General features: G+C 42.0%; 1 long non-coding RNA gene across 1 annotated transcript; it reads right to left on the bottom strand.

The window, feature by feature from the left end:
- Positions 1 to 1,013: 1,013 nt before the first annotated feature.
- Positions 1,014 to 12,381, bottom strand: LOC120924796. Its single transcript, XR_005746424.1, has 2 exons — positions 12,053 to 12,381; positions 1,014 to 1,290 (listed from the first exon to the last, which is right to left on the bottom strand). It is a non-coding gene; the product is annotated as an uncharacterized LOC120924796 (long non-coding RNA).
- Between the last annotated feature and the right edge of the window lie 11,742 nt (positions 12,382 to 24,123).

The following is a 24,123-nucleotide window of genomic DNA, read 5'->3' as shown; positions in this document are numbered from 1 at the left end:
AAACCTTTCATCTGATTTCTAATTTGCTGCATTTGTAAGTTCCAAAAGCCAAAATAAAGGAATAGTAGTGGTAAAAAAAAGCACTTGTGGGTTTAACCAATCTTGTTTTTTTGTACAATACTCCTTTAAGGGGCGTGGCAAGGGGTGTGTCCTATGCCTGCATACTTTTGCTGATAGGTGTCCCTCATTCCCATCTCAAAAATTTTACCAGCTAAGGCAGTATAATAGTGGCTATGCAATAACCCTACAGCAAAGGCATAATACTGCCTATGATCTATGGGCCAGATCCTCAAAAGGGATACGCCGGCATATCTACTGATACGCCGTCGTATCCCTGTTTCTATCTTTGGAACTGATCCACAGAATCAGTTTCCAAGAGATAGGCAGAAGATCCGGCATGTGTAAGAGACTTACACTGCCGGATCTTAGGATGCAGTACCGCATCCGCCGCTGGGGGCATTTTCTGCTTCGTTTTTTCTCCGTAAGTATTAAGTTGCATGTGTAAAATTAGGGCTGCTTTTACAAAGTGTAAACTGTTTACACCTTGTAAAAGCAGACCCTTCTGTCCAGCGACGCGTTTTTTTATTTTTGTTTTGAATTTTTTTTCTCCCGCCGTATCTTTTTTTTTTCCCGACGCAACTTCATTGACCCGGCGCGATCCACAAAGCTCGGCGTAACGTAATTTCGCGCTATGCACGTCGGGAAAATGACGTCACGAGCATGCGCAGTACGGCCGGCGCGGGAGCGCGCCTAATTTAAATGGGAATCGCCCCCATTTGAAGAGGACCGCCTTGCGCCGGCGAAATTTAAGTTACACAGCCGAAAATATCTAGGTAAGTGCTTTGTGGATCGGGCACTTAGGTAGAAATTTTAAGGCAGTGTAACTTAAATGGGAATTTTTGTGGATCTGGCCCTATATGAACAACCTACAGACAATCAGACACGTCTACAATTTCTAGGTGTACAGTACATGTTTTCAGTGTAGTGTTGGCACTTTAATATAATGGGCAAACTTGGGAGATAACTTTTTAATTACATTCTTAACAGAGATTAATGGCATTGTACAGCACAGTATAATAATATATGTTTTTTTAAAAAAAAGGGTGTATTGGTATCATCAATATGGCCTAACAGTAGCTAATTAGTGTGATAATGGCGTTTGATAGCTTTGACACAAACACCATTGTCACACTCCACAGCCGCTGCAGCAAGATGTGTCCTTTGGAGGTCTCAGGTGCGCAGGCAGTGATATCCACTAATCCGTCAAGAAGATTCATCCACGGCTTTAGCCTGCAATAAAACAAAAAGGGAAAACATATTATAGTGTGCTGGGGTTCAAGTAAAGCCTGTAATTACACCTAACAAGCAATGATATTACTCTATGCATTTCCATCTATTGGTCTGTCTATGTAGACCAGGGGTCTCCAAACTTTCTAAACAAAGGACCAATTTACTGTCCTTCAGACTTTGGGGGAAGCAGACAAAAAAACCCACAAGTGCTTTTTTTGCCACTACTATTCCTTTATTTAGGCTTTTGGAACTTACAAATGCAGCAAATTAGAAATCAGATGAATAGTACCTCATCATTGGTATTAGTGGGAGAAATCAAACCCTGTCATTGGCATTAGTGGAAGGAATGATGCCTCATCATTGGTATTAGTGGGAGGAATAGTGCTCCATCATTGGTATTCATGGGAGGAAAGGTGCCCCATTATTGGTATTAGTGGAAAGAATAGTCACCCAATCATTGGTATTAGTGGGAGGAATAGTGTAGCATCATTGGTATTAGTGGGAGGAATAGTGTCCCATCATTAGTATTAGTGGGAGGAATAGTGCACCATCATTAGTATTAGTGGGAGGAATAGTGACCCACCATTGGTATGATTTAAAGGAATAATGCCCCATCATTGGTATTAGTGGGAGAAATAGTGTCCCATCATTAGTATTAGTGGGAGGAATAGTGTTCCATCATTAGTATTAGTGGAAGGAATAGTGTTCCATCATTGGTATGATTGAAAGGAATAGTGCCCCATCATTAGTATTAGTGGGAGGAATAGTGACCCATCATTAGTATTAGTGGGAGGAATAGTGTTCCATTATTGGTATGATTGAAAGGAATAGTGCCCCATCATTGGTATTAGTGGGAGGAATAGTGTCCCATCATTAGTATTAGTGGGAGGAATAGTGTTCCATCATTAGTATTAGTGGAAGGAATAGTGTCCCATCATTAGTATTAGTGGGAGGAATAGTGTTCCATCATTAGTATTAGTGGAAGGAATAGTGTTCCATCATTGGTATGATTGAAAGGAATAGTGCCCCATCATTAGTATTAGTGGGAGGAATACTGACCCATCATTAGTATTAGTGGGAGGAATAGTGTTCCATTATTGGTATGATTGAAAGGAATAGTGCCCCATCATTGGTATTAGTGGGAGGAATAGTGTCCCATCATTGGTATTAGTGGGAGGAATAGTGTCCCATCATTAGTATTAGTGGGAGGAATAGTGTTCCATCATTGGTATTAGTGGGAGGAATAGTGTCCCATCATTAGTATTAGTGGGAGGAATAGTGTCCCATCATTAGTATTAGTGGGAGGAATAGTGCTCCACCATTGATATTAGTGGAAGCTCACCACTGGGCCGCTTCACTGTCTAATCACAGGCCGGTTAGTAGAAGGGAAGATATGGACAGCCACACTCCAAAAGAACCTTAATGGTTGTCTTTATTTAAAAGGATAAATGCACTACAAATCACAGCAAAGAAATATATACCCTTTTTTTTGCTGTGATTTGTAGTAAATTTATCCTTTTAAATAAAGACAACCATTAAGGTTCTTTTGGAGTGCGGCTGTCCATATCTTCCCTTCTACTAATTGCCCTGTGCATTGCCTGCACCCTTGATCTCCTGAGAGGACGCAGATCATTCAAACACATCCACCTGGAGCGGTAACTCCCTTCCCCTAGTCACAGGCCGGGAAGGGACAAGACCTGTAAATGTTACTGAACTACAGAAAAAAATGAGGTCTCCTCCCTTGCCAGACAGGGCCGTGCTGTGTGGCAGAGTTGTGTAAATCTCAGTACTGAAAAGATGGAAACACAAATCGTTTGGCAGATAAAACAGCTGCTATATATGTATTTCATCTGTGTATTTAGCTGCGTGCCTGAAGTTCAGATTTATTTGATATTATATACAGTATTGTGCAAAAAAAGTAAGAATGCTTTCAAAAATGCATATTTTTAATTGTTTATTTTTGATCAATTTACAAAATGCAAAGAGCGAACAGAAGAAAAATCGAAATCAATTAAATATGTGGTGTGACTATCCAGTGGGACCCATCTACCGTACAGAGAAGTCTGGCCAGAAGTGGTTTTCATGGAAGAATTGCGGCCAAAAAGCCTTTCCTCCGACATGGAAACATGGCTAATGCCTCGTACACAAGACCGTTTTTTTCTGGCAGGAAAACTGTCATTAGGCTGCTTTCACATTGGCAGCGGAGGTGCGGTGACAGTATAGCCGCGCTATTTTTAGCGCCGCTATGCCGTCGTATTTACCGCGATATTCGGGCGCTAGCGGTGAGGTTTTAACCCCCGCTAGCGGCCGAAAAAGGGTTAATACCGCCCCATTGCGGGTGGAATTACAGCGGTTTCCCATTGATTTCAATGGGAAGGCGCGGTATAGGAGCGGTAAACACCCCGCTCCTATACCGCTCTAAAGATGCGGCTAGCAGGACTTTTGGAGCGGTCCTGCTACCGCACCGCTTCAGTGTGAAAGCCTTCGGGCTTTCACATTGAAGCCTGCAGGGCATGATTTTTTCATGCGGTATAGCAACGCTATATTTAGCGCTGTACCGCATGAAAAACGCTTCAATGTGAAAGGGGTCTTAGAGCTTTTGGCCGAGAATCCCGGGCGTGTGTATGCTCCATCGCAGTTTTCCCAACAGGAACATGTTCTCTTTTTTCCCGCCGTTTTTTAAGCCGGCAGTTTCCCTGTGGGGAAAACCTGCGGTGGAGCATACACACAGCCGGGTTTCCCAACCAAAGCTCTCATGACAGTTTTCCTGTCGGGAAACCCGGCCGTGTGTAGGGGGAAAAAGCTACTGAGCAGGTTCTCGGTTTTCCCGGTGGACTTTTTACTGCCGGGAAAACCGATCGTGTGTACAAGGCATAAGTGACTCAACTATGCAGGGAAAGATAGGAACTGGGGTGCAGAAAAAAGGGCAGCAGACGCTCTGGACCGATGAGTCAAAATGTTAAATATTTGGCTGTAGTAGGAGGCAGTTTGTTTCCCGACGAGCTGGAGAGCGGTACAATAATGGGTGTCTGCAGGCAACAGTGAAGCATGGTGGAGGTTCCTTGCAAGTTTTTATTCTGCAGCAGGACAAGGTCCCCAAACATACAGCCAATGTCATTAAAGTGGAGGTTCACCCAAAAACTCAATTTTTAACATTAGATTGAGGCTCATTTTGTGAAGCAGAATCGGGTGTTTTTTTTTAAATCGAAGCAGTACTTACCGTTTTAGAGATAGATCTTCTGCGCCGCTTCCGGGTATGGGCTGCGGGACTGGGCGTTCCTATTTGATTGACAGGCTTCCGACGGTCGCATACAGCGCGTCACGATTTTCCGAAAGTAGCCGAACATCGGTGCGCAGGCGCCGTATAGAGCCGCACCGACGTTCGGCTTCTTTCGGCTACTCGTGACACGATGTATGCGACCGTCGGAAATAGGTACGCCCAGTCCGGAAGACCATACCCGGAAGCGGCGGAGAAGATCGATCTCTAAAACGGTAAGTACTGCTTCGATTTAAAAAAAAACACCCGATTCGCCTTGACAAAATGAGCCTCAATCTAATGTTAAAAATTGTTTTTCGGGTGAACTCCCGCTTTAAGAACTATCTTCAGTAAAAAGAACGAGGAGTCGTTCAAGTGATGGTTTGGCTCCCACAGACCCCTGATTTCAACATCATGAAGTCTGTCTGGAACTGCATGAAAATACAGAAAGATTTGAGGCAGCCTGCATCCACAGAAGAGCTGTGGTTAGTTCTCCGAGATGTTTTGAACAACCTACCTGCCGAGTTCCTTCAAAAACTGTGTACAAGTGTACCTAGAAGAATTGATGCCGTTTTGAAGGCAAAGGGTGGTCAAATATTAATTTGATTTGGGTTACTCTTCTGTTCATTTACTTTTATTTTGTTAATTGAGAAAAATAAACTATTAAAGTGGAGGTCAAATACTGCAGCTGCTGACTTTTAATAAATGGACACTTACCTTGTCCAGGGTGCCCGCGATGTCGGCAGCCAAAGCCGATCAATCGCTCGGCTCTCGGCTGCCCCTGTCGTCATCCTCGATGAGGGAATCAGGAAGTGAAGCGTTGCGGCTTCATTTCACGGTTCCCACTGCGCATATGTGAGTAGCGCTGCACGTCCTAACTGGTCCCCGCTGTCTTCTGGGACCTGTGTGTTTCCCAGAAGGCAGCGGCGGAGGGGTCAAGAGGCGTGACCCCCGCAGGAGCCTCTGTCCGGAAGTGGGTGCAAATACCTGTGTTATCTGGGAATCAGAGTAAAGGAGGCTAAATACAAATGCACGCCACACTTTCCACATATGTATTTGTATAAAATGTTGGAAAAAAATTATAATTTTCCTTCCCCTTCACAATTATGTGCCACTTTGTGTTGGTCTATCACATAAAATCCTAATAAAATACATTTTTGGTTGTAACATGACAAAATGTGGAAAATTTCAAGAGGTATGAATACTTTTTCAAGGCACTGTGTGTGTGTGTGTGTGTATATATATATATATATATATTTAAAATAATATTAAAAAAAAATATATATATATATATATATATATATATATATATATATATAAACTAAACCAAAACTATTTTTTAATATTAATAGTTATTGTTAACCAAGCCTTAAATTGTGGTATAAACGAGTACAGATTCTGTCCAACTCAAATGATGCATAAAATTGTGGCAAAAATCTCATGAAGAATAAATGCTATGACAATGGTAAACCCCATGCGATGTATTTCTGAACGGCTTGTCAGATGCAGAAAGAAGGTTTCAGCTTTGATGAAGACACAACAAGCCTGGTATCCCAGCGGGTACAGGCTGTTACTGGCAGAAAGCGCAGATGTCAACAGCAGCTCTGTGATTGGCAGCTCTGCTCCCCCTGCTCTGCCGCAGAGGAGTAAACCGAGAGAGCGCTATGTACATAAAATAAGAGTCCTTCTATCTAATGCTCTTCATCAGGCATAAGACAGAGTTTAAAGGAGAATTGCAGACTGGATAAAATGTACAGTTATATTTGCCTAATAGGATATCAGGGCACATCCATTAGTAATTGCATGTATTAAAGCATATTTAAACTCAAGCATTAAAATCAAATTAAAGCTTAAAGTATTTTCAAAAGTAATTTTAAATCTGCAGCATTCATTCAAATAATACCATGTGATCCTGCCATGAAGACCTTTTGTGCAGGCATTTCCTGTTTAAGGGTGACAACGCTATGCCCCATCTCCCAACTCTGTTCCTGAATTGTCATCCTGTCATATGCTCTCCTAATGGAGACTACGGGGCAGATCCACATACATCTGCGTGGGTGCAGCGTATGTGAGATACGCTACGCCGCTGTAACTTACTTTGCTATTATTTGAATCCTGAAAGAATTTGCACTGTAGAAGAGTGGGGCTACATGTGTGCCAAGTTTGGGGTCCAGGGCACCTACGGCCGGCCGGTACCGGGCCCCCAAATCCGGGAGATCAGGCACAAAAAGGTGACTCGAGTATTAGCCGAGGGGGCATTTTCAGCACAAAAAAATGTGCTGAAAAACTCAGCTTATACTCAAGTATATATGGTACTTTATTCTTAACTTAGCTTAAAACCGCAAATTGATATACGCTATTCATAAAAACTCTATATACTGTACATATACAAGATACATACAGTATATCCTAACACTTCACATATTAAAAAAATACCAAGTCTACTGGGTCCCAGCCCGTATCGCCAAGTCAAACTCAACATGCAATGACAGATGCTTCCGGGGTTGTGGCCAACGCGGAGATGAACTTCACACATGGTGGTCTTGCCCCCGCCTTGTAGGATTCTGGTCAGGGGTCTTTGGCCTACTATCCTCCCTATTTCATGTACTCTTTCCCAAGGACCCCAAATTTGCATTACTCCATTGCTCGGGCCTTTTCTCTCATCAGCAGAAATTAGCCACATACCTATTTATCGCAGCCAAACGAAAAATAGCAAGGGCCTGGAAAAAGCCGGCTGTTTCATTTTCGGAGGTAAAAAATGCCTTGACGACCCTTATGATTCATGAAAAAATATCCAGTGTCCTCCATGACTCCCATGCCAAATTTCTTAAGGTGTGGGCCCTGTGGTGGTCCTACGCATTCCCCACTTTACATCCGACTATTCTAGGACTCTAAATTTAATTTGACCCCATCTCCAGCCTGGGGGACCCTTCTTTCTCTTTCCCACTTCCTCTCTGTCCCTCTTTTTGACTCGCCCCGTTTCTGGGCCTCTTGCCTGACGCTCTGTTCTACACCGACCCGTCCCCCCCCCCCCCCACTGTTGTGCGTGTTTTGTGTTTTTTGTTTTTTTTATTATTTGTTCTGTGGACAACTCCGCTCCCCCTTGTCTACCTTAGCCCCTGGGTCTCAAGGCTCGGGCATAACACACTGATCCCCAGCCCTCGGCTTGCGGGTTGGTGTCAGTTAATAATCTATACACTCATAATATGTTTTATTATGAACTTCTATCTTATGTTTCATGTCCATATACCCTGTGTGGGAATTTGTTATCTGGTTTCCCCCTTTTCATATGTTAATAAAAACATTGTACCAGAAAAAAATACCAAGTCTCCATATCACCCTGAATATTCAGTGTTATCCTTTAGCAACCCAGTTTCTTCCTTTTTTTCAAGACTTTTGCGTAAGTGATTTATTATATTTATCCCTTATATTGTCCTAAACAGGGCTGATATACTAAAACTGGAGAGTGTAAAACGTGGTGCAGCTCTGTATAGAAACCAATCAACTTGTCAAATCTTAAAGCGGAGCTCCACCCTAAAGACAGGTATTTGCACCCACTTCCGGCCCAGCATTAACGGGCAAAAGACGGGCATTGCATCACATCCCGTCAGCCCCCCCCGTTGTGTGCTGGGAACACTCGGCTCCCAGCACACAGCGGGAGCCAATCGGCGGGCGCAGCGCGACTCGCGCATGCGCCGTAGGGAACCAGGCAGTGAAGCCGGAGCGATTCACTTCCTGGTTCCCTCACAGTGGATGGCGGGGGGGCAGCAGAGTGACGAGCGATCGCTCGTCCTCTGCCGCGGACGGCGCTGGACTCCAGGACAGGTAAGTGTCCTAATATTAAAAGTCAGCAGCTGCAGTATTTGTAGCTGCTGGCTTTTAATATTTTTTTTTGGCCGCACATCCGCTTTAATCAAACAATCGGAAGTTAGAAGCTGAATGGCTACCATGCACAGCTGCACCAAATTTTGCATTCTCCACTTTAAGGAATCAACCCCATAAACTACCCAAAGCCATTGTTTTAACTTTTGCATAGAATAAGGAAGAGTTAGAATCTTTATCAGGTGTGTATTGCTGTCCCTGTTAAAGAGATTCACCCTCTGAATTTGTCACCAGGATTGGCAGTGATAGGGAAATCCAAAAATGTAGTCACCAGAAAAGGAATGGAGGGGAATCATTTGTTCTGGTGACAACTGTCTAAGATGGCATTACCCCCATGGTAGGATTTCCTCTTACTTCCTGCCGTGTCTAAAGGACATCTCCCCAATTGGACATGAATGGTAAAAACGACAGGGGTTTTAATGCTTCCTTACCCTATCCAAAATGAAAATGAAAATAAAATGACGACACATGGAAAACTAAGAAAATTGGAGTTTGCCGCTGTTATGAATTAACATTGTTGCTATTGTCCACAAGGGATGGACAGTATAAAGGTATAAATGTTCATTTTAAGGCTGACCACAGAAATTAGTGGATTAATCAACATACAGGCACGATGCGCCCACCATTAGGCTTTGTTGTCTGCACTGGCTCCATCAAACATGCATGCCTGCATTGGCTGAGAATATGCAGTTATAATAAAGAGGCAGATGGGAGAGTCACTGGTGGAAATCTCTGGTGGCAACTTATTAAGTGTAAAACAATATTGGTCATTCCTTTTGCGATCTGTTGGTGGGCAGTTTCAGCAATCATTTGAGGGCAAGGCGTTGTAACTCCTTTTAGCGTCTGGCATTTTGTGATTGTGGTTAACCCTTAGAAAAGACTTGCAGAAGACTACATTATAAGCCGTAATGTACCAAAACTCTTAACAGGACACCACTTCTAAATTACAGCCCACATGACTGTAACTACCGTGACTTTTATACACTGTATATTATGGAACATTGATCATAAGGAAGAAGCTTATAATGTAGCCTTTTACAACCCTTTGAACACGGAGAAACCCTTAAATTTATTTCTGGACTCAAGGAACCCCTTCTAATAATTATTATCTATAGCTCACTGTACATTAGTGTGATGGTAAGAGGGAAGAAATGCTTCTTGCATTTGTGGTCATTGGGAAGACACCCCCTCTTACAGACAGCTAAAATATGGTGTGGGCTGAGAAAGACTGTTATAATGTATAAAATACAAGCCAAACATACATGTCCATCAGGCTAAAAGCTTAAATCAGCATTGATCATGTTCTGGTTTCCAAAGTGAAACCCATACATCAGGGGTGCCCAACCTTTTGAAGAGCGAGGGCCACTTAAGTGACTTGGTAACCGAAGGAAAGAAAGTTACTGCTCCAGGTGGATTGTGTTAGGATGATCAGTATGGTCTCAGGAGATCAAGGGTGCTGGCAATGCACAAGGCAACAAATGGAAAAAGAAAATATGGACAGCCGCACTCCAAAAAACCTTGATGGTCGTCTTTATTTAAAAAAGGAAAAATGCACTAAATGTCACAGCACACTACACGGGAGTAAAACAGCTGACGAGTTTCGCACTATAAATTAGTGCTTAATCATCAAGGTTTTTTGGAGTGCGGCTGTCCATATTTTCTTTTTCCATTTGTTGACTTGGTAACCGGTCGTGGGCCACAATGAGTGGAGCGGGTTGATGGCAGCCCTACTCTATAGAACCCACTCTACTCTTTTTTTTTTTTTTATTGGATCGGATTGGAGGTAGGCATTTGTAAACAGACACAAGTCCAATTACATCTGCCACGTACACACGATCGGTCAAACCGATGAGAACAGTCTGATGGACCGTTTTCATCGGTTAACCGATGAAGCTGACTGATGGTCAGTCGTGCCTCTACACACCATCGGTTAAAAAATCCGATCGTGTCAGAACGCGGTGACGTAAAACACAACGACGTGCTGAAAAAAACGAAGTTCAATGCTTCCAAGCATGCGTCGACTTGATTCTGAGCATGCGTGGATTTTTAACCGATGGTTGTGCCTAATAACGATAATTTTTTTTCTATCGGTTAGGTATCTATCGGTTAAATTTAAAACAAGATTGCTTTTTTTTAACCTATGGATAAATAACCGATGGGGCCCACACACGATCGGTTTGGTCCGATGAAAACGGTCCATCAGACCGTTCTCATCGGTTTGACCGATCGTGTGTAGGCGGCATTAGAGGTGAATGGAGGGTCCGATTGGGTCGGCTGCTTTCACACTGATGCACTGCTGTTTAACCGCACCACGAATGCAGCACAGTTCACCTGTGGCTTTCTTGCAGGTTAGGTGCACTTTGCCATAGCCTTCTATTAAATCCTGTAGGTGTGGTGCACTTTCAGAAAGCACACCAAACTTGCAGGTAATAATAGAAGTCTATGGCTCAGTGCAGGTAACCAGCAAGTGCACTGTTCTGCACCTGTGGATCCGTTTTAAAAGCAGCCCAGTAACCACTGCAGAACAGATATGCCCATATATACACTGATTTTTTAGTAATAAACTGACCTTTAATAACAGTATTCTATTCCATCCTAGAGCAGGAGGTCGCGGGCCACATCAGAGGGCTCTGCGGGCCACTGGTTGGGCACCCCTGCCATACATAATGGCAGTACAGAATACAGATTTAAAATGATTACTAGAAGATCATGTTAAATTCATTTGAAAAATAATACAATTACATGTGCTGTAACTCATAAAGTAATTCTATGATGATCGCTCCCCATCAAACTCACAAACAATAAGGGTGAATAGGGAAACACACACAGGGGATAGTAAGAATTGGTAGAGAGCACCCATTCTCTATTGAAAGATGGATCAGTTGACCACAATGTTCCTCCAACTGACACACTTCACAGTCCACACTTTGGTAAGGATAGAATGAAGTAAATAAAATGGGTTTAAAGCGGGAGTTCACCCAATTCGGTTTTTGTTTCTATTTTAGCCTTAGATTCCTGCTCATTTGTCTAGGGGAATCGGCTATTGGTTTTAAAATATGATCCGTACTTACCCGTTTTCGAGATGCATCTTCTTCCGTCGCTTCCGGGTATGGGTCTTCGGGAGCGGGCGTTCCTTCTTGATTGACAGTCTTCCGAGAGGCTTCCGACGGTCGCATCCATCGCGTCACTCGTAGCCGAAAGAAGCCGAACGTCGGTGCGGCTATATACTGCGCCTGCGCACCGACGTTCGGCTTCTTTCGGAAAATCGTGACGCGATGGATGTGACCGTCGGAAGCCTCTCGGAAGACTGTCAATCAAGAAGGAAAGCCCAGTCCCGCAGCCCATACCCGGAAGCGACGGAGAGGATGCATCTCGTAAACGGGTAAGTACGGATCATATTTTAAAACCAATAGCCGATTCCCCTAGACAAAACGAGCAGGAATCTAAGGCTAAAAAGTGTGCGCTATGGGTGAACCTCCGCTTTAAGACTTGAGAGCTTAGTGTAGCACAAACAAACAATACACAAGCACAGCAGCAAGCAAAAAGTAAGCAAGTCACAGAAAAGGCATAGCAATTAATAGAATGGAAGCTACCATGGCAAACATAGCCCTAGATAAGACTTACCAAGAAGATCTGAAATACAGGCAATACGAAACTGGGATAATGACACCACAGCTTGAAGAAACTGACATTTAAGCATAGGGAATCCAGAGAACAAGAACTCAGTCTGATGGCTGTCAGGGAAAAACCACACAAAGGCAGAAGCAACCTAAAATCAGACACTGAGGCAGGTGGTACCTAGACCAGAGCCCAGCAAACCCATCGATAGGGATAGTAATTGGGTATGCCCATACTGGCTGCTACCAGTGCAAGGACATATATACCCCCAGGAACTGCTGGAATGTGAGACAGGTGGGAATGGGGCGGAGCAGGTCAGAGACACAGATAGGACTGATAGACAGGAGGCAAACAGTCAGCAGAAAGAAGGGGAGGCACAGACAAAAGAGAAAGTCCAGTATATAGGAAACACCTGAAGAGCCATAGACAACAAGATTGAATGCGTAAGGATCCTTAAACATCAATGAATAATTCAGTAGCAAGACATTTTGGTCTTTGGGAATTCTACCCAAATATGTCTCCTACATAATTGTCAATTTTTTCTTTCTGCAGCATTGTCCTCCAATTTTGCCAATATGTCTGCGCTTGCCTTGTCATGTGCAATGTCCTAATAGCTAAAGGATAGTGCACCAGGTTCCCCATCATTCAGCACACATGATATCCTTTCTTGGGAAAGTCCTAACCTGGAACACCAAAACTTGAAAAAGGTTGGTGTTCCGAAAATATAAAATAGGTGGACTGTGCAAAAATGATATATTGAAGACAAATTACTATTCCTTAGCACAAAATTAGAGGAATCTGATTATGGGACACATAGGGAACATATCTCTCCCCACACTAACTCGCACAGTTTGCAGCCATTGCGTAAATGAAACCCAAGAACTAGTTGAAGGTTTACCATCGGCTGAAAGAGGATTACATGCAGGGATACTCCATGTTGGGACCAACATGGAAAAAAGACCGACCTGACTTTGTAAATATAGTGGCCCGGATTCAGAGAGCAGTTACGACGGCGTCGCCATCGTAACTCTGAGTTGCGGGGTCGTATCTATGCGACTGATTCATAGAATCAGTTACGCATAGATTTCCCTAAGATCCGACCGGCGTAAGTCTCTTACACCGTCGTATCTTAGGCTGCATATTTACGCTGGCCGCTAGGTGGCGCTTCCGTAGATTTACGCGAGGAATATGCTAATTAGGTAGATACGCCGATTCAGAAACGTACGTCCGCCCGGCACATTTTTTTACGTCGTTTACGTTCGGCTTTTTCCGGCGTAAAGTTACCCCTGCTATATGAAGGGTATCCTATGTTAAGTATCCCGCGTCGAATTTTGAAAATTTTACGTCGTTTGCGTAAGTCGTTCGCGAATAGGGCTGTACGTAAGTTACGTTCATGTCTAAAGCATTGACGATTTGCGGCGTAATTTCGAGCATGCGCACTGAATGCGCCGTTCGTAACAAACGTCAAATACGCGGGGTCACATGTAATTAACATAAAACACGCCCACATCATCCACATTTGAATTAGGCGGGCTTACGCCGGACCACATACGTTACGCCGCCGAAACTTAGGGCGCAAGTTCTTTCTGAATACGGAACTTGCGCCCTATTTTACGGCGCCTTAAACGTATCTGAGCTACGTTACGCCCCGCGGATAGATACACCATTGTATCTGAATCCGGGCCAGTGAGTACAGGAATTGTTTGTTTAAACATGATAAATACAGGCAAATCCTCATCAAGATTCTAAGGAACTAAATTCTCGACTGCTTGCCACCTATGAATCAATTTCAGTGCTCAAAAAAAGTCAATTTATTTTCAAAAAACAAACTTTTTCTTTTGCATTCCCCACACAAGTAGTATGTCACCATGGGTCACCTCTGCACATATATTAATGTTGGTGGTTAGCATCCCAAGGGTGATATCCTGTCTTTCCATTATTTCAAAAGCACAAACGGGAGAAATGATGGCACTGATAGCCAGGTAAAATGTTAGGCCTACAATATAAAATCTACTGCTAAGTCTTAAAAATAAGAGACCTTTTTACATTTGATATAATGATCCAGGAAATTCAACAACTTTGTAAAAAGTGTAAAACAAATAGATGTATTTGTAGTGTTGTTCTCCTCAGTCTGTTACTGTTAGTACTGGTCAAGGTAAAAGTAAAAACAGTATTGTAAATTATTTTATTTATTTTAGGTTTTTGAATTTTTAAAAACTTAAACAATCCTATTGCAAGTAATAAGAGACATCAGTAGAATGTCCAATATCCATACCTTTTTCATTATAATTTTAGCACAGGAGACAATTTCAGGTACCACTAGGGATTAGCAAATTGGAGAGTTTCCATTTTCCAGAAATTTTGTAAAAAATTTGATTTCGGCAAAATTTTGCCACATTGATAAAAATCCATTGGAGTCAATAGGCAAGGCATCTTTTTTGTGACTTTTAATGCTACTTTCGCACTGGGGCAGGGGAGCGCTAGTGGTAAAGCGCCTATAGTTTTAGCAGCGCTTTTCGGCCACTAGCGGGGCACTTTTAACCCCCTCTGACCAAGGAAAGGGTTAAAACACCACACCGCCGAAGCGCTTTGCCTGCATTTTGGCAGGGCTTCCCATTCATTTTAATGAGCAGGGCAGTGCGGGAGTGGTGTATACACCGCTCCTGCATCACCCCAAAGATGCCGCTTGCAGGACTTTTTTCCCCGTCCTTTTAAAAAAAATTCACAGAGAAATAAATGCAAATAAAACGTTAAATTATCAGGGCCCAAATAATCAAATACACAAATAATTTAATAACAATAATAACACGTACTAAAGCCATGTACACACGATCGGTTTGTCTGATGAAACAGACCGATGGACTGTTTTCATCTGACAAACCGATCGTGTGTGGGCCCCATCAGTCTTTTTTCCATCGGTGTTAAAAAATAGAACATGTTTTACATTTTTCCTATGGATAAAAAACCGATAGAAAAATCCGATTGTCTGTGTGGAACTTCATCGGAGAAAAATCTCAGAATCAAGTCGATGCATGCTCGGAAGCATTGATCTTCATTTTTTTTTGGCTCGTCGTAGTGTTGTACGTCACCGCGTTTTGGCACGATCGGAATTTAGTCTGATAGTGTGTATGCAAGACTGATGAAAGTCAGCTTCATCAAGTATCCGACGAAAAAATCCATCGGATTAGATTCCATCAGATATCCGATCGTGTGTACGAGGCTTTAGTGAAAATAACATAACCCATTTTAGATATGCCAAAATATCACACACTCTGAACAACAAATAAAAACTGAAAATTTCCCATCAAATACTTACCGTCATTTTGCTTTCCTGATGGGCTTTATGATAGCTTGTATTTGGGTAGCCCCGCACTCACTCCTACCCCATAGGACCCCACTCCCATCCATTTTGAAACTTAGACAGAGGCCACCCTCCGTAACTAGCCTACTCATGACACTGGGAGGGATGGTCCTCCTGGAGCCTATCAGGAAAGGAAAATTGCAGTAGTTGATAGGAAATTTTCAGTTTTCCTGAAAGGTTCTATGGCAGCATACGTTTGGGAACTGACTAGTCCAAAAAACAAGGGTGGGATGCCGAAAAAAAGTAAGGTTTCCAAAAGAATACTTAGCTAACAGAAATCTTATGGATAGATACTAACAGTATAAGGAAGCTAGCTACACTACAATGAGCCGGAACAACCTTAATGGAAGACATGTCACCCCCCTACAAATATTCCTGGTGTGTTGTCTCTGCTTCCATAGGAATCAAGCCCTAAGCTCTATAAGCCTATTGACTAGCTCACCCATCCAGCGATGATTCTGGATGATATCTCTGTCCCCTTAAGCCTAAAGCACCTTGTATTTCCAGTTGGTACTAACCAGACCCAACCTTGTTTAGCCTTCGAGATCAGACGAGATTGGGCGCATTCAGGGTAATGTGACTGTGCATGAGACACGGTTGCCACGTCTTCCAAAAGGTAGGAAACTTCATACGAAATGGTCCTATGAGTGAGGAGGGCAAAAAAGGAACGTGGTCTCTGGCTCATTCTGAAAATTTATGGTAATGGGGTCCTATGGGGTAGGAGCAAGTGCGGGACTACCCGAACGTACAGTATGCTGTCATGGTGCCTTTCAGAAGAAAAAAAATGTAAGCCAATTTAAGCTCCTGCTCTATAGACATTTTGCAGACAGTGAAATTGGTGGTACCTGCAGTAGTTTATTCTGTGATTTGTCAGATATCAAACAAATAGAACACAGAATTCTCCACTTTAGCAGGGTTATGCCGCGTACACACGACCGTTTTTAATGTCATGGAAAAAAACAAAGTTTTTCTTGACGTGATTCTTGTCAAGCCTGCCTTGCATACACACGATCGTGAAGAAAAATGCTTGAGCATAGCGCGGTGACGTACAACACGTACGACGCCACTATAAAGGGGAAATTCCATTCGGATGGTGCCACCCTTTGGGCTGCTTTTGCTGATTTCCTGTTAGTAAAAGTTAGTAAAAGTTAGTAAAAGTTTGGTGAGAGATGATTAGCGCTTTTCAGTCTTTGTGCTTTTCAGTCTGTTACAGCGTGATGAATGTGCTTACTCCATTACAAACGATAGTTTTACCAGCACGAGTGCTCACGTCTCATAACTTGCTTCTGAGCATGCACGTTTTTTCCCCGCCGTTAAAGCCTACACACGACTATTTTTCATGACGTGAAAAACAACAAGAAAAATTAGAGCATGTTCTAAATTTTTAATGGCCATTTTTCTCGTCATGAAAAACGGTCGTGTGTATGTGGCATCAGGATCTTTAATGCACCATTCTATAGTAACTGTAAAAGCTGCCAGTCCTTTTATGATAGACCTACATACAAAGTAATATGGCATTTCATTTGGGAGGCTGGAATATGAGTTAATCCTGTTAGGTCTTTGGATAAATACAGTGCTTAATTTACACTACGACCCTTGGGTGAAGAAAGGATAATTAAGCACTTGCTGTCTAAATGTCAAGTTTCCATCAAGCGTCATCCCAAGCTCATCCCATAGTCTAATAAGCAAAAAGCTGTTACAACCGGGAGAAAGGTTGCGGTTTTCATTCCCTTTTTGTTAAATGCATTCACCAAAAACAAAGCTTGAGCCTTTCAGAGTTCAGCTTCAACTAAATAAAAACATATCCACCAATTTAGCGGCCAAGTATTTTTTTATTTTATTTTTTGATGAGTAGCAAGGCTGGACAGCTTTTTATGTTGCAGTATAAATAAGGTAGTTTTTGTATATTTTAAAGAATAATTCTTTAATTGTTTTACCAGCTAAATATATAACTTGGTTATGCTTTAGCTTATTTCAAGTTAAGCCCTGTACACACGATCGGTTTGTCTGATGAAAACGGACCGATGGACCGTTTTCATTGGACATTGGACAAACCGATCGTGTGTGGGCCCCATCGGTTTGTTTTCCATCGGTGAAAAAAAATTAGAACATGTTTTAAATTTTTCCTATGGATAAAAAAATAGATAGAAAAAAAAAACGATCGTCTGTGGGGAAATCCATCGGTCAAAAATCCATGCATGCTCAGAATCAAGTCGACGCATGCTTTTCTCAGTACGTCGTAGTGTTTTACGTCACCGCGTTTGGACGCGGTCGGATTTTTGACCGATGGTGTATAGGCAAGACTGATGAAAGTCGGCTTCATCGAAAATCCGACGAAAAAATCCATCGGATTAGATTCCATCAGATATCCGATTGTGTGTACCAGGCTTTATACTATTTTCAATAGTCAAGTAATTCATCAGTTAAAGACTAGACATTTTAAATAGCAAAGCTAAATTTTGTGATATATATATATATATATATATATATATATATATATATATATATATATAAATATATAGTTATATAGATAGATCTATATATATATATATATATAGATAGATAGATAGATAGATAGATAGATAGATAGATAGATAGATAGATAGATAGATAGATAAAAAGAAAGAAAGATAGATAGAAAGATAGATAGATATAAATAGATATATATAGATCTCTCTCTCTCTCTATATATATATATATATATATATATATATATATATATATATATATATATAGATATATATAGATATATATATAGATATATATATAGATATTTTAATGAAAACATATTGAGAAAAGTTGTTTCACTTTTACATGTTTGTTTTATTATATGTATATAAATATATAGTTATATAGATAGATCTATATATATATAGATAGATAGATAGATAGATAGATAGATAGATAGATAGATAGATAGATAGATAGATAGATAGATAGATAGATAGATAGATAGATAGATAGATAGATAGATAGAAATAGATATATATAGATATATTTTAATGAAAATATATTGAGAAAAGTTGTTTCACTTTTATATGTTTGTTTGTCCTTATGACAAAATAAATAGACAAAAAATATATAGCATTTTATTATTATTTACTTAATAATATCTATATTTATCTTCAACCTACCTACATTTATAAAAATATATTATAAGGCCTAAACAAGAGAAAAAGTTCTTACCTTAAAAAGAATGCGTTGTGAATATGATTTATTGAACAATAAATTCTGACAGATCATGATTCATGACATGGACTCGCTGCTTTTTTGGGTCCAGTTCCTGAGAGTCTAGCTTTACAGGAAATGCTCACTCTGCCTTTATGCAAAGCTGAACTTTTAAGTAAACAAGCCCTGTTCTCTCCGATAAGTCACATTAAAATATTGATTAACAGACTTGGTCTAGCAGTCTGTTGGAGTTACCCACCGCTGGTCAAATAGTGACATTTTATCTAACCCATATATCAGGAGGTCACTTCTTTAGTTTAACCAACTCTATACGTGAATACATTTTAAAAAAAATATCGATGTCTAATGATCCTTCAATAGGTTTAGAATCCTAGGCAAGCATATTTTTTGCAGGTATATATTGTATTATATATTATTATCATCGGTCTGGGTTTACCCACCTTATGAAATTTTCAGATTTTTTGCCAGCTTACCAAATTATATTTCTTTGAGATTTATTACATTTTTTAAGAAATGTTCTAAAACTACTTGGAATTGGATAAAACCATCTATGAATGTAAGAGCCCATTCACACAGGGGCGACTCGTCAGGGGCGATAGCCGCCTGACAAGTCGCGTCCCACTCTGTTCAATAGAACCGTTCTAATACGAGCGACGCAAGTCGCTACGACTTCGAAAAAGGTTCCTGTACGACTTTGGGGGCGACTCGGGGCGACTTGCATTGACTTCTATACAGAAGTAATTTTGCAAGTCGCCTCTGAAGTTGTCTTCAGGTCGTCTTGCTGAGTCGCCCCCAAAGCCGTGCCGCCCCTGTGTGAAGGGGCTCATTAAAGTTGTGAAAGGAGAAAAAATATTAGTTGTACCTAAGCAGTGCCTTGAAAATGTTGCTTTTTGTCTTCAATTCCTCCTGAAAAATAGCAGTACACTTCTTGATGTTACTCAGTGCCTAGTAGGAATAATGGGCCAGATCCACAACGAGCAGCCGTAACTTAACTCTTCCTATTTAAGTTACACCGCCGCAAAATCTCTACCTAAGTGCCCGATCCACAAAGCACTTACCTAGAAATTTTCAGCTTAACTTAAATCCGTCCGGCGCAAGGCGTGCCCAATCTAATGGGGCGAGTCCCATTTAAATTAGGCGCGCTCCCGCGCCGGACGTACTGCGCATGCTCCCGACGTGATTTTCCCGACGTGCTTTGCGCGAAGTTACGTTACGCCGAGTTTTGTGAATCGCGCCGGGTAAAAAAAGTTGCGTCGGGAAAAAAAAGAGATGCGGCGGGAAAAGAAAAAAAAAAAATTGACAGCGTCGCGGGAAAGAAGGGTATACTTTTACAAGGTGTACTAACTTTACACTTTGTAAAAGTAGCCCTAATTTTGCGTTTGCAAACTAACAACTTACGGAGACTTCACGAAGGGAAACCGCTTCGTGGATCTCCGTAAGTGCTAATTTGCATACCCGACGCAGAATTTTGACGAGAAATGCCCCCAGCGGCGGCCAAGGTACTGCATCCTAAGATCCGACAGTGTAAAACTATTACACCTGCCGGATCTTAGGAATATCTATGCGTAACTGATTCTGTGGATCAGTCGCATAGATAGAAACAGGGATACGACGGCGTATCCCTTTTGTGGATCTGGCCCAAAGTTTGGATTCGCTTCTACCATGGGTTTCTTTAAAAATCTTGCAAATTGGGAACTTTTGGCTGCCCAATGACTGGGCCATTTTTTTGCGATTCGAGACTGCGTCGCTTTAATTGACAATTGAGCGGTCGTGTGACTTTGCACCCAACAAAATTTACATCCTTTTTTTCCCACAAATATAGCTTTCTCTTGGTGGTATTTGATCACTTCTGCGGTTTCAATTTTGTTTGCGTGATAAACAAAAAAGAGCGACAATTATGAAAAAAAAAAACAATTTTCTTTACTTTTTGCTATAATAAATATCCCCAAAAAATATATAACATTTTTTCCCCCTCAGTTTAGGCCGATATGTATTCTTCTACATATTTTTGTTAAAAAAATTGCAATAAGCAAATATTGAAAAAATGTATAGCGTCTACAAAATAGTTTTATGCTATTTTTATTATTATAGTTTTTATCATGACTGCGATATTGCGGCGGACACTTTTGACACTATTTTGGGACCCTCATTTATACAGCGATCAGTGCTATAAAAACTGATTACTGTGTAAATTACACTGGCAGGGAAGGGATTAACCAGTAGAGGGCGAGGAAGGGGTTAAGTGTGTCCTAGGGAGTGATTCTAACTGTGGGGGGCTGGGCTACAAGGGAGCAGTAGATCACTGAACTGTCACTAGGCAGAACAGGGAAATGCCTTGTTTACATAGGCATCTCCCCGTTCTGCAGCTCTTTGACACTATCGTGGGACACCGGCTCTCTGCCTCTCCAGTGCTCACTGGAGTGCTGGGCTGTGGGAGAGCGGCTGGCTCAGGCTCTCAGCGGCTCGCTGAGAGGCTGAGCCGGGTGCCAGTCCAGGCATATGGGGGCGGATCCTGACTCCATTGTCGATATCTTGCCTGAGCCTGGACAGGTTCTGTGACGTCAGCTAACAGCGGGGTTCAGCCTACTGTCAGCTGAAAACGGGTCACAGGAGTTCAGAACAAACTGCACTCCTGTGATCTACAGGAGAAGTACAGGTAAATGAACTTTGACTGTACTTCTCCTTTAAGTAGGACAATCTGAGAGAAAAGTGCAAAAAAGGGAAAATAAATTAAAACACAAACAAACAAACATACATGACAATGGTATTTTTTCATAAATATTTTTTTTATACATTTTTAAGAATAGAAATTACAACAATGTATACAATTTATACAATAAATAACATTTTATCGTATATAGGAATATAATAACAGTTAAAAAAGAAAGAGAAAAAAGGAGGGGGGGGGGGTGATGGGAGGAAAATTTCATTAAATTATTATTTATTATTATTAATTAAACTTTTTAAACAGTTCTCAAAGATTGTTCTACTGAACATTCTGCTAAAACTTGTGTATATTAGTACTGCTTGGACCTTGAAGAAGGGCACACACCCCGAAAGCTTGTCCTGAAAATTTGTATGTTAGTGCAAATAAAAAAGTATCACGGACAGTACGCAAGTGCACTAATATGGCTACAATCAACTCAAGCAGGTTTAACAGCAAACATAAGGAACAATCTATAATACAATGCAGGGATGGACTGACCATTGGGACTACAGGGAGTTTCCCGGTGGGCCGATGGCTCAGTGGGCCGGCTTCAGTGACAGCCGACCGCCGCCCCCTCCGCTCCTCTGTCTCTCCCTTCCCGCAGCGCTTACCTGGGGGGAACAGAGAAGCATGGAGGAAGGGACAGATAGCAGACTCAACAGCTATGGCCTGGGAGTTTCTCACTTCTGCCTAATCTTGTCTCATAAGGGGGGGCACCAAACTGATTCTTTGCCCCGGGTGAAATAATGTCTAGCTTCCCCACTGGTACTGCCTATAAGAGTACCAGTATCTAACAAAGTAGAATGGCTAGTGGCTAGTGAAGGGGGAGAGGGGGTGCGGGTGGCCGGGGGGGGGCTGCGAGAGTTGTCTGGCCGCCATGGGAGAGACCTGTCAAAGTGGGCCAGTCTGGATGAAGTCCAGGGCCAAATTTTTGTCCCAGTCCAGCCCTGATACAATGTATAGCCTTTATGCTTGGCTAGCGGAGTCACCTTTGTACAACTGCCCTGTTAGATAATAGCCACTCAATCAGCTGCCGCAGCCAATCGCTGCCCTGCGAGTTTTGACAGCGAGGGAGTCTCAAAATACAATAGCACATCATGGGAGGATTCTCCCTCCACATCGAAGGTGTGGATGGGGGACTCCGTTCACAAAAAAATACAAACCATGTATGGTCAGGCTAAGTGATTGGCTATGCATTCACAGTGCACATGCCATACCGACCATAAGTTGGTAGTAAGCTGATCATGTGTTAACAGTGGGGAGGGGGGCAAAACTCCACATTCTCGTCCTGGTCGCTGGCCAAGCACATCCCTACTTGGGCTCTTGAGTCACTCAGACCTCTTTATCTGTCAGCTACGATAACATCCTGGACAATGGCATTAACATATTTGATTTGTCATGTACAATCCCTGACTTTACATATACATTATGCCAAGCCTGACATTTCGAGACATAATTATCCAGCAAGTTCCATTTCACGGTCTACAAACCATACTAGAAAGTGACATTCCCGCAAAATGCTTGGCAAAAGCAATCAGCCTTGACTGATCTGTTGTTGCAGGGGGAGCTCTGGCACCACTGTGGATGAATTCAGTTACACAACCTAACTTTGCTGGAATATTGCAGATTCATAACTTGAACATTTGGCTGTGCGTATACAGTGGGGATCGAAAGTTTGGGCACCCCAGGTAAAAATTTGTATTAATGTGCATAACGAAGCCGAGGAAAGATGGAAAAATCTCCAAAAGGCATCAAATTACAGATTAGACATTCTTAAAGCGGTGTTTCACCCTAAAAACAACTTTCTAGCATGTCATTCAGCATAGTAGCGTGAGCTACAGTATCCCTTTATATATATTTTTGGCGCCGTACTCACTGTTTAATCGCGTAGTAAAGTTTCAGACTCCCCGCGGGGAATGGGCGTTCCTATGCAGAGGGCTCGTGATTGACGGCCGGCTATGGCGCGTCACGCTTCACGAAAAAAGCCGGAGTAGGTCTCGGCTCTTCACGGCGCTATACGGCGCCTGCGCACAGACATCGGAGCTGACTGCGCAGGCGCCGTGAAGAGCAAACACCTATTTTGGCTATTTCCGTGAAGCGTGTCGCGCCATAGCCGCCGTCAATCACGAGCCCTCTGCATAGGAACGCCCATTCCCCTGAAAATTTACTACGCGATTAAACAGTGAGTACGGCGCTAAAAAAAAATATAAAGGCATACTGTAGCTCACGCTACTATGCTGAATGACATGCTAGAAAAAAAAAACATTTTAGGGAGAACCCCCGCTTTAATATGTAAAAAAAAGTTAGATTTTATTTCCAACATTTACACTTTCAAAATGACAGAGAACAGAAAAATGCCGTCTGCAAAAGTTTGGGCACCCTGCAGAGTTAATATCTTGTACTGCCCCCTTTGGCAAGTATCACGGCTTGTAAATGCTTTTTGTAGCCAGCCAAGAGTCTTTCAATTCTTGTTTGAGGTATCTTTGCCCATTCTTTCTTACAAAAGTCTTCCAGTTCTTTGAGATTTCTGGGCTGTCGGTCACGCACTGCTTTTTTTTAAGGTCTATCCATAGATTTTAAATTATGTTGAGGTCAGGAGATTGTGAGGGCCATGGCAAAACCTTCAGTTTACGCCTCTTGATGTAATCCCCCGTGGATTTTGAGGTGTGTTTAGGATCATTATCCATTTGTAGAAGCCATCCTCTCTTTAACTTAAGCTTTTTCACAGATGGCATCAAGTTACCATCCAAAATTTGCTGAAATTTTATTGAATCAATTTTTCCTTCTACTCGTGAAATGTTCCCTGTGCCACTGGCTGCA

Source organism: Rana temporaria, chromosome 1 (assembly GCF_905171775.1).
Source record: "Rana temporaria chromosome 1, aRanTem1.1, whole genome shotgun sequence".
Lineage (NCBI taxonomy): Eukaryota > Metazoa > Chordata > Amphibia > Anura > Ranidae > Rana > Rana temporaria.
The sequence above is the reverse complement of the archived record's forward strand: the minus strand, read 5'-3'. Positions and strand labels throughout refer to the sequence as shown.